We start from the raw sequence: 11,842 nt of genomic DNA on the forward strand, positions 1-11,842 counted from the left end.
CTGATATACAAACTCGAGACAGTCGGTTCAGTACCTTGGGAACTGATTTTTGCCTTGCAATTATTGAGCCAGTGACTAATTGTGCCATTTGGGACGTGGTAAAATGTGCAGTCTTCCTTGAGTTATGAGTTCATTTTTATCCATTGAAGAATACAAGAACTAAAGGAAAGTATCTGAGAGCTTTTTGACCTCATGTTCCTGGCTAAATTCCAATTAGTACTAGAAAAACTTGACCTATTTAAGTCCCATCAGTACATTTTGATCAGTGTGTTGCTTCCTGTCTATATTTCTGAGTGTTGCGGCTGCTTGTACAGCTATATGCGCTGTACCAGTGGGGAATAGAAGTGGCCTGAGCATTATGCGTACAATAAATAAGTAAATCCCGTTCTCTGCAATGCAGGACATTCCTTCTACTGATCTCTTCAGCGTTATTGGGGAGGTTGAAAAACGCATCTCTGCTGTTTACAGCCCCGAGATAAGGTCAACGTTCTTTTTCCCTACTCTCTCCTCACTCTGCCAACTACCACACCTCAGCAGAAGGATCTGGATCCTGCATTTTTTGAGCCATAATATAATGAAGAGCAGCAGAAAAAAACCCATAGGAAATATAACATTCTTCCCACCCACCCCCAATAACAGGCTGCTACAGTGTCCTTCAGTCCCGCTCATCTGAAAGCTTGTTTTAGTACTATTTGTGCATTAGGTATCCTCAGAGCAGGCTGTCGATTAGGTTGAAGTCTGGAAAGCATCTTAAGTCATTCAGGACAGAAGTGGCATTGTTAAATAATTTGTTCTGTATCACTCAAGCTGTGCATTTTCTGCTTCTTTATGGTTTGGGTTTTTTTTGGTGTTGTGTTCGTTGGTTTTTTTATTGGGAAGAAAAGTTCAGCATATGCAATGCTTTGGATTTTCTGTCCGTAGTTATCTTTGTGTGTTTGTGTGTTCAAAAGAGAGAGAGAGATGGACAGTAAATAGATCTACAGGATATGTTATGAGGCGTGAAATCATGTTTGTAATGAGATTTCTTGTTAATGGCAGTCACCCTTCCTTGATGCTAAGCATTAATGCAATATCCATTAGTGCAGCTAAACCTCCCGCCGCTCCACTTTCCCAAAAGGGTTTCACTTTGTACCTAGTTTAGCATTTATAAATATTTGATACAAGGTTCAAGAAATAATTTACATGTTAAATGAAGGATATATGAACATTCTAGGAAAAATACGACTTAAAAAATATTGTACTATAACATCATTCACAAACCAAACATGAAAGCATGATGAAATTTGCCCCATTAAAATTGCTGGTAGCCTTTTCATTGATTTTTCTAGTCTGTGGATTAGGTCTGTTTTCCATCTCTCTTTCATACTATGTCACCTTTGAAGTCTTTGCACATCTCACATTTTCCAAGTCAAATGCATATCTGTAATTAGAAAGCACAATCTTGATCTTTAAATGACCTTTAAACTTCTGAAGGGCTGGGCTTGTATCTTTACGTTTCCTATTGAAAAGAAGGGCTGAATGGGGAAACCCCAGCGCGAGCCCAAAAAGACAGAAGAGCTAGCCCTGTCTGTGGGACAACTCCTTCCCTTCCCTTCCCTTCCCTTCCCTTCCCTTCCCTTCCCTTCCCTTCCCTTCCCTTCCCTTCCCTTCCCTTCCCTTCCCTTCCCTTCCCTTCCCTTCCCTTCCCTTCCCTTCCCTTCCCTTCCCTTCCCTTCCCTTCCCTTCCCTTCCCTTCCCTTCCCTTCCCTTCCCTTCCCTTCCCTTCCCTTCCCTTCCCTTCCCTTCCCTTCCCTTCCCTTCCCTTCCCTTCCCTTCCCTTCCCTTCCCTTCCCTTCCCTTCCCTTCCCTTCCCTTCCCTTCCCTTCCCTTCCCTTCCCTTCCCTTCCCTTCCCCTCCCCTCCCCTCCCCTCCCCTCCCCTCCCTTCCCCTCCCTTCCCTTCCCTTCCCTTCCCTTCCCTTCCCTTCCCTTCCCTTCCCTTCCCTTCCCTTCCCTTCCCTTCCCTTCCCTTCCCTTCCCTTCCCTTCCCTTCCCTTCCCTTCCCTTCCCTTCCCTTCCCTTCCCTTCCCTTCCCTTCCCTTCCCTCCCTCCTTCCTCCCTCCTTCCTTTTCACATCCGCTCCCACTTGAGGTGTCTTTGAACTTAAAGCTAGAAGAGAAGAATGAAAGCCAGAGGAAAGGTTGTGCCATAAATAAAATGGTTTCTAGAATGGTGCAGAACCATCAAGCTAATCTTGATTTTTTTGCAGCTTTTAGGCAGACTCCAAATTTGTGTAAAATAAACCCAGGAATGGTTATGATTGTTTTGCATTTGTGATGATCTTTATGAGTTTGTTGGGTTTTTTTCCCTAGCAGAGTAGGTTTGTTTGCTGCCATCCGCTGTTAGGGTTTTGAGGGAAGGTTTCACTTGACTTTTCATTGAGAAACAAATGAAAGATCACACAACCCGACAGTAATCACCAATAAACACAGAGATATTGTTCTCCATCCCACAGATGTAGCTTAAACACTGGTTTGTGGCTTCATAGGCATGTTTGAGGTCATCTACAATTAACAACACAGGTGAAACTTTCTTCCCCTTTGCTTATCCATTTATGATGGATTAAAATAAAATAGCAGAGAGAGTCAGAGTATAGACAATAGGGTGGCAGATGTTTTTCAATAGAGAAAGAAGTACAAATGTTTCTGGAACCAAATATTTCTCCTCAAAAAAGACAGATATGCATCTGCAGTTTGTTTGAAGATGTCAGTCTTTCAAGTCTGTTAGATGTTTTTGAAAATTGCCTGTTTTGTGCTGTTAATGTTCCAGAGCAAACCCTTCCACTGAAGACACTAACTTAGGGCACTCTGAAACAAAGCAGAAGGGAATGTATTAAAAATAGAGGAGCTCAGCCATAATTTGAAGTGGCACCTTTTGTCCACTGTGTCCACAACTTTGAACATTATTTTAAAATGTGTGTTTGTGTTTAATTTCTTTTTCTTTTTTTTTTTTAATTACTGTTGTTAAAATGAATATAATTTTTCCTTGCGTATAATGTATTCAGACAGCAAGATCAGAAAGCTTTACGTGTTCTATCACATAATCGGGTCTTTAGCATAAATGCTGGGAAACCTCTGAAAGCGCCTTCCCTGAGTGCATCTTAGGTTATCTTAAACCCCATTCTGTCTGATGCTGATCCTTTTAAAATCTCCAATGAGATTATGATTAATTTGTCATTCCTAGATGTCATTTTGTTAACACCGTACAAAGGCAGGGCAGCATGTGAAACCAGCAAGTTGGTTTTTTTAATATTGTATTACTCTGAAAAAGAGAAAAATTAACAAGATCTTTGTTTCTATAGTAAAATACTGCCCTTAGCTTGAGAGGACACATGCAAAGCGTCCACCCTGAATGCCTCGTTATAATCAAGTTACAAAATGGAGGAAAATGGTATTGGAAAAAAATTTTTGAAAAACTTAACTCCCATGGTGCAGAACATGCACTTGTTAAAGTCTGCTCGCTCACATGCAGTCAGTGGGAATCTTTAATGGGAGTTACTGCAAGGCTGCACGGTTTTTTAATGCTCTAGCAGATATAATTTCCCATCCAGTCATCTGCACAGTTGTGGTTGGTACACCATAAAGGCTGAAGGCCAAATCCTGCTGTCATTGCACACAGCAGCCCAACTTCAGCAGGGATCATAAACATGTATTTATGTTACATGAGTGAGTTGCACTGTTTTGAGGTTTTTTGCTGAAGAGAAATGGGAGAGGGTAGGCTTTCCTTCTGCTCGTTGATCACAGCCTTAGCGTTTCCAATGACTTTATTAGAAGCATCATGTATTTACATGCTGCAGAATGAGGCCTGCGTGGGGTGGGAAAGATTTTTATGAATTTAGACCTGCCTAAGAAAACATCAACCATTCTAAATTTAGACAAGTTGCATTCCATCTCCATCTGTTTAGTGGATCAGTCTGATGTTTACTGTTTAGTAAATTACATTGGGTCTTTTTTTTTTTTTTTTAAGTTTCTTTGAGGGCATTGCCTGCCATCAGCTAGCGTAAAATAGTGCCAAGGACTTCCAAACATACCCTTAGGGCCAAACTGTTCTGGCTTCGCATACTGCAGTCCCATCAAAAGCAACGAAAGCTGGACTGGGCACATGAACTGCAAACCCCCCGATGTCCAGTTACATGGCCTGCCTCAATTCATAGAGATTGATGACTTCCTGGAAAAAAACACCCCACATGGTGCCAATTCACCCCAGTTAAAAATGCATTGAAGTCAAGGAAATTATATTAGACATGACTGTAGTCTACCAAATCCAGTCCTGTGCATAGGCAGAACTCCAAGGGAAAGAAATGGGAGTTTCCGTTACAGAGCTTACAGAACGAAGCCTACGTAATGAACTATGACAAAATGTCAACTTTGTGTAAACTCTCCTGGTGGGTCTGTGTAAAGGTTTTTAAGAAATCTTCGTTGGAACACACCAGAGAATAATAAACTTGCACCTTGATAGAATAGCTTTATTTGTATATACTCTATGTAAATTTTAAACCAGAGGATACGTGTCATTCCTTGTACATATCTGACTAGAATGGTGGCGGTGCTGTGCACTGCTGTTTAGGAGATTCAGGTTCTCCAGTCTTGGGTTTCCAACTGTAAAGGCTGCAGGAGGCTGCTTGGGACCAGCCAAGAACATAGGATGGATAGATGCTCACCACCCACTGCTTAGAAATGAAGGAGCAGGAACTGGAACAGATGTTGGCTATAGAGAAGATTGCTTGCCTCCCCTCCTGGCTAAAGGACAAGTGCCTCCTTCGCTGTCATCTCCAACAGAAGTGATTTATGGTCAAAGAGTGTGGAGAGCATTCAGAGCCCCATTTGGATCAGCCTTTCACAGGGGTTGGAGCTTATAAGGAGCCCATGCTTCTGGTGCAACATGTGAAGGTCCATGAAAAAGCAGTGGTATATACATCTACCTATCTGTCTGTCTGTTATCTAATATCCCAGTGTTTCTGTATTGAATGGTTTCAGTAACCTGTAAACAAGTGATTGCTCCTGTTGTGTTACTGCTTTGAAATTCTTTGCATGCACTCTGGCATATAATTCTTTAAGAAAAGAAATTATACATATTATATATATATATTGTAGCTTGCAAAATATTCATGTTGAAGAGCCATGTTTTGTGCAAATTGTACATTTATGTTGTGAGCAATATTGCAATATGAACTTTTATTAGTTGTTGGCATTAAAACATGTTTTTATTGATAGTAGATTTGTCACCTTATTTTTGAGCGTATGGATGTATCCCAAGCTTTCAAACTCAGGCATTAGATCAACTACTGAAGGAGACCTTTTCTGTGCAGTAGAAATAGCACAGGCTTTCAGTAAATAGGCGGGTGTGCAAGTCCCATTCTGTTTGCAAGGCTGATTTGTCACGCAGTTTGTCAGGCCAATACTTCTCTTTTGTCAGCGCTGGAATTCGTGTTTGGTACCAGGACGCTGTTGCCCTCATCTAGAACAGAACTAAAACCCCAACCTTGCAAAAAACAAAGTGCTTAACTTCTGCTGCCCTCTGTCTCCGCAGGTGCTTCAATATAAATACAATGAGGATTTAGGAAACTTCCCATTTCCTGTTATATTTTCAAATGTTCATGCTAGATAGTTTTCCATGTAGGGACTAGATAAAAGTGTAATACTACTATGGCTTTAGGAAAGCTACAGTGTTTGGAGCTTGACTTTGAAACTTTTACCTGATTTCTGAACATCATTGGTGGCTTTGTTTGCTCAATGTTTACCTCTGAGAAATGTATGCTATTGATTTAAATGTTTAATATATTGACTGCCTTTTTTGTATATTTGTTATCATAAAGGTTTGGTTTAAATGCTAACAATTGTAGTCTATTTTCAGACTTTAAATAACATACAGTTCTGTATGTGGAAGGCAAAATTATTAATGAATATAGCAATTTGGTATTTTATTCCTATTTTATACAGCTGCCCCCATAGGTTATTATCAGATGGCAATGAATATTGCTGAACAGCAGGTGGAACTCCTTTGACCGTGTTTATGAGCCATCTCTGTTCAATAAAAATTCCATTGTTTTCTAGCCTAGGAAATGGCTGCTGTGAGTGTTTTTGTTGTTTTTTCTCTTCTCCAGGTGTTTCTCAATGTACTTCAGACAGCAGCAGGACTGGGGTTCTCCACAGAACCATCTCCCAGAAAACATACGCGTTTGGGATTTTACATCTGGAAATCCTGGTGCTGTTTTCCCCCATATGCTAATGTCAGTGTGGTTGCTTTGTTTGAGAAGAAGTGACACGGAGGCTGTTCCCAAAAACTTTACTCTGAGCCCTGATCTGGCAACAAAATGGGTATGTGAGACCCAGGAATGGAGCTCCATGGCGCTTAAAATTAAGCATCTGCAAAGGCATTGTAGCCAGACAGTTTGGATGCACGAAGACGCGAAACGCTGGAAACTTGCTTCATTACTCAACTTTGCTGCAAGTGCACACAAACACGTTGCAAATGGGTATCTCAAAGAGAAGTCAGAAGTAAATAGGGGAAACTGAGTAACTTTGGCATGAGCATAAAAATCAGGCTTGGAAAAATATTTTTATTTTAGCATTTTTTTCTTTTTTAATTTTTAAATTAATTTACAATGTTTTCTGTCTTGTATGTTTTTAGTGGATTTGGAGTCAAGTCCCTTCTTTGTAATGTACCAGATTATTAAGAGACAGGTTGGTGCAGGAGGCAAAAGGTGGTAATAACCTTTAAGCATGGCCTACATGTGAGCCATGGGAGTGAGACACCGCTCACACCAGACTGGGGGACTCTCCAGACCAGGATCCTGGTTCTGTCAGGTGCCTTTGGGCTCTGCAAGCTCAACTGCCCAGGAGCAGAGTTGGAAAAGCAGCTCATAAGGAACCCTACGGTTTTTAAAATTTTGTAAGAGTTGTACAGAGTTGCCTCCCTCCCCAGTATCTGGGGAAAAACGAAGCAAGCTTCACGTGTAGCAAACTGGGACGATCTGTCTCCTTTACCAAACAGTGATACCAGAACAATTTAAAAACATTATTTCTGGGCATCTGAGTTAATGCTTTACTGAGGAAAAATAGGGAAGTTCAGATATAATTGTTAACACCATTCCTCTGGGTTCTCTGTAAACTAATCTATGCTTTTGCTTTGCTTTCTGTTCACATTTTTTGAGGTTTTTCTGGGCAGTTTTAACATGTAGAGACTGAGGGCTTTGGCACACATTCACTGAGCTAATTAATGTTTAGGATAGTCTTGCGCACTGCTGTGTTTTCTCCTCTACAGGGCAGCAATATCTAAACCACCACTGCTACATACTAGGGCTCATCTAAAGGAGCCCCAGGTTTTGTCCTGAGGCAAAAGCACTGTCAGAAGTCCTTGATGCAGGTCTGCTGATGGAATCAGTAGCGGAGGCATCTGTGTAACATAAAAAAGATCATTGTAGGTCTCAGTTTGACTACTTTGAATGGTACTTTCTAACAGTAACATTCAAACCACTCAGAAATAATTTTTTTCTTTTTTTTGTTAAATCTGCATAGTGGCTTATATAAGCATATTTCTAGGTGTGTAGCAGTAACAGCCAGTTTTTTCATGTCAACAGAGCCTTATATTTTAATGAACATTTCTGCAGTGGCTTTCATTTTGTCTAATGAATGTTTCAAGGAAAATGTTGTTCCAGAGTAGGTGTGTGCGCTGGCTATCTCTAAGCTTTGCTATGAAGATGTAAGACTACAAGGTAAATGATGTCTGAGAACCTGTGCACATACATCCTTGCAGGCTGGGAGGTTGCCGTACCCAGTGCAGCCCTACTGCCTGGCTACCTTCCTAGAGCTCATCAGCCCTTCCGTGCTCTACAAGGCTTGTGTGAGTTGGAGTCTGCTCCTGGAATAACGAATATTTGAATCAACCAGTACTGAACAACATACTTAGACGTGGGGGAAATAAAGATGTGCCACCATTGAGACAAGTACTGTCCCTAATGTCTCCCATCGCTCCAATGGTGCTGGAGGGGTGAGAGTCCTCAGGTGCTTTGATGTGTCCATCTGCCCTCAGAGGTGAGGCAGCCCCACCACATGCACACGTGCCACTTCTCCCAGGGCTCACCCAAGTGTACACTGACACTGTGGACCTCTGGTTGGCAGTCTGGAGCTGGAGGCCGTAGTGATGTCTGGGCAGGGCACATAGACCCCGCTTACCGCCTGCTGTCAGAACAACCGTTACAGGGCAGAACTCACACAACTTGGCTGAGTCCCAGCACGTGGAGCACTGCCAGTTGTATTTTTCCTCATACCCATATGTTTACTGACTTTCCTTTACTAGTAAACCCTTAGCATGCTGTATCTTTATATGCTTCTTTTCAAGTTCCTTCATTTTCTCTATGTAAGTTGGCAAAGAGTGGCTTGCTAGGGTCCTTGACTGTGTCCTACCTTCATGTGCATCTTGGTTCTTCTCTCCCGCATACCTCTTTTCCTCTCAGCTCTCTAGTCCTGGATTTCTAATTTCTACCAATGTATTTAAAGTTATTTTTCTCTATTGGCTGTATGTGGCGAACGTGACTAGTTTCCATATCCAGCCATCTTTTCTCCAGATTGCTGAGAGGGCACTGACCATATTTTTTTGCCTTCCTTTATGTTGGTTCCAGCATTGTCTTACAGCAGTGATTGCAGGGATGATGGGATTCTCACTCCCAAGCTCTTAGCACACATTTTGGGAAAGCAGATGCTCTGTATGTACGCCTCTCTGCCCTGATAATACATTCACTGTATCCCAATAAGGATTTAATGCCTTTAATGTGTATCAAGTTCACATTGAGATCACACTTATTACTAGACTAGTTAAAAGATAAGTGACAGACCTAGTTTATTCCATAAAGTTAAGCAAAGAGCACCAAAAGCAATACATTAAGATCTGGAAGAATAAGCCTTAGCACAAGGATGTTTTATCTTGTAAAGTGAGGAGGTTGGTGCTCTCCCAGAGAACTCCTTAAGGAGATCATGGATGAAAGAAAACCAAAGCAGCCTTGTTTCAACTACCTGAAAACTTATCTTTATACCTAGCTATCAGTTCAAGAGTTCTTCCCTCCAGGCTATGCTGCTGTGTGCAAATAGGGTATGTAGTCTCCCTTGACAAGATGCTGCCCTACTGAGATCTGATCTTCCTTTGGTTTCCTCCCACTACTCACGCTCTGTATTTCACAGAAACACACAGGGAATGCAAATAGAGCATCAGAAGGTAACCTTGAGGACTTTTGTGGCTGCCCTTGGTGTTTCAAAGCCACTCTTAAGTTCTCCTTTCTTTCCTAAGTTAGAGGATTTCTCGATGTTGTGACTTTGGTTTTAGCTGCTCAGCATATCTGGGACTCCAACATTGCAACTCATTTAGAAAACAGAATTTTTTTTTTGAGTGAGATGCCATGCTAGTGTATTAATCCTTTTCCCCTCTTCTCATCAGAAGAGGTCAGCTGAACCACAGCCATAAGCCTACAGCATAATTTCTCTCAAAACACATAAAATTCCCTTTGTTTCCTTGCTTACAGCTGCATGATTTGCAGTACGAACCTTTTCATAGTTTTGTAGTACCTTCCAGCTCTCATATTAGAAATGTTTACAGTGTCTCTGACAGCTTCATGATTCAAGGTAGATCAAGGACCCTGCAGAGCCTTGGACACTGGAGGTCTTCAAGTTTTCAAATCATTATGGGAGAGTCTGCTGGCACCAGCTGCTTCAACATCACTCCTTCATCAGCCAGCTCTCTTCTGTCTTCCTTAGTGCGAAGAGGAAAACCATAGCTCTCTGGAGACCTTGACACAGCCCCTAAAAAAGAATTTGGACCATCCCTTTGGAGGAACCATTAACTTTTTCCACTGACCCCACTTTTCTTGACCTGGTAAATCCACACCAGAACAAAATTTGCTGCTTAGCCAGGTCACTTAATCCAGCTGAACCTTTCTGAATGTTTATGATGCATCTCGAGGCACACATTTCCTGTTGATGAGAACTATCTGGCCCTTGCATCCTCAGGTGAAAAGCAGTAGGTCGGGATGGGTCAAGAGCAGATCCAGAAAAAGGGGCAATGTTACAGTGCTTTTCACTTCAGACAGGCAGAAATTTCTGACTCCAGACTGGGTGACTAAACTGAAACAGTGAAAATCACTACTGTCAAGTCTTGCCTTACTTTGCTGAAGTCTCTCAGGAGAAAAAGGAACTTGGCTCTGCTCATCAGAGAATAAGAAACGAGACCTCTCTAACACCAAGAGAGATTCCAGGCAGAAACAAACTCTAGAGAGCAAATACTGCGGTGTCTGATTCAGCTCTGAGGAAAGAATTCAGCTCAGAAGGGAAAAATAAAATGGAGCCTTTAAGTTTTAGAAGAGGACCAAGGCCAGTCCAAAACAGACCATGGCATGAAAATGTTTGGTGACAATTCTTCTGGTCAGAGACCTTTTATTTCCACAGGATGTGAACTTGATCCTCGCACCCTTCCTGGGACAGCCATTTGAGTCCTTATCTCCTGTTGCATGTATCCTTCTTCATGAACATTTCTTCTCCGGAGAGATTTCTGTCAGCTATCCAGCCTTCTTCCTGATTAGGGTGGACCTTTGGGTTCATCCCAAAATTCCTCCAACAGTTCTGTCAGAATTCCATCCAAATTAAAAAAATGAACATCTGCTTTCTTTCCCAAGCCTCTCACCTCTGTGGCTGAATCATCTTTGAACACTGAATAATGAGAAGACCGTTTTTTTTCCTGGTGTGTTATGACCTCTGAGCTGTCCTGGCTGGTTCCTTGGGGTGAGTGAGCTGTACTGCACTAGAGCTCAGTTACTATCAGTTGCTATCGCAGGTGTCTGCAGGGAGCTTCACGCCTGAGGCACCACTCTTTTGACCCTATCGCTGTGATTGCCAAGGCACCATGGAACATTAATATATTTAATAGACTGGTCTTTCTTTACCGAAGAAGACCCTGAGACTGACATCCCCAGCAAGTGTATGATGGAGAGAAGTATTGGAATCACACAGCATTTATGGACAGGCTTTCCGAAGAAAAATTATGACTCATAAATGCAGTTTTCTAAGCTGTAATATCTATATGCCTAGTTGCTACCTGTTTTCCTTCCTTTCTTCCTTCCTCCTTCTCCAAGATTCTTTTTATTGGTACTTCTGTTGTTGAGCCCCACCACAGTAAACAGCTTTTTTGTGATTATGTACGCTGTGGAAGGGAAGGTAGAGCATGTGTGCCCCCTCTGGGTATTGCTTCAGTAAGAACAAACCTGGCTCAAGTGTTTGTTGTGCAAATGTCCACGCTGTAAATGTATATTGGCAAAAAAAAAAAAAAAAAACACCATCCAGGAACCACAGTCAATGGAAAGTAGCCTCGCTTTCTTCCTCTTTGCTGCATAACACTCCCCTCTGCCTGTCCTTTGGGAATAGCATCTGCTTACACAGAACTTCCCTCCGAATCTGGAGGAAGCCTGACAGTCAAACTGTAGCCAACTCGTGTGTGGGAAGACAAGGATTTCTTGAACACTGCAAGAGAAGGTGACCAGCAAAGCAAATAATAACAGCCCAGCAAAAAAAAAAGCATACCAAAATCCAAGACTGGCAATTATCTGGAAGCCTGGCAGGACTAGGATGCCCATGCTACAGGGCAATACAAGGAATAGCTAGAAAGATACAGCTTTTGCCTTGGAATGTTTGTCTCTACATTAAGACAAAAGTGCAGCAAATGGGTGAAACGAACGGGGGGCATAAGAGGTAGTAATATTTTACTGAATTTTACTGAATTTTTAGAGTTGGAAGGGACCATAAAGATCATCTAGTCCAACTGCCC

Source organism: Numenius arquata, chromosome 2, assembly GCF_964106895.1.
Source record: "Numenius arquata chromosome 2, bNumArq3.hap1.1, whole genome shotgun sequence".
Classification (NCBI taxonomy): domain Eukaryota; kingdom Metazoa; phylum Chordata; class Aves; order Charadriiformes; family Scolopacidae; genus Numenius; species Numenius arquata.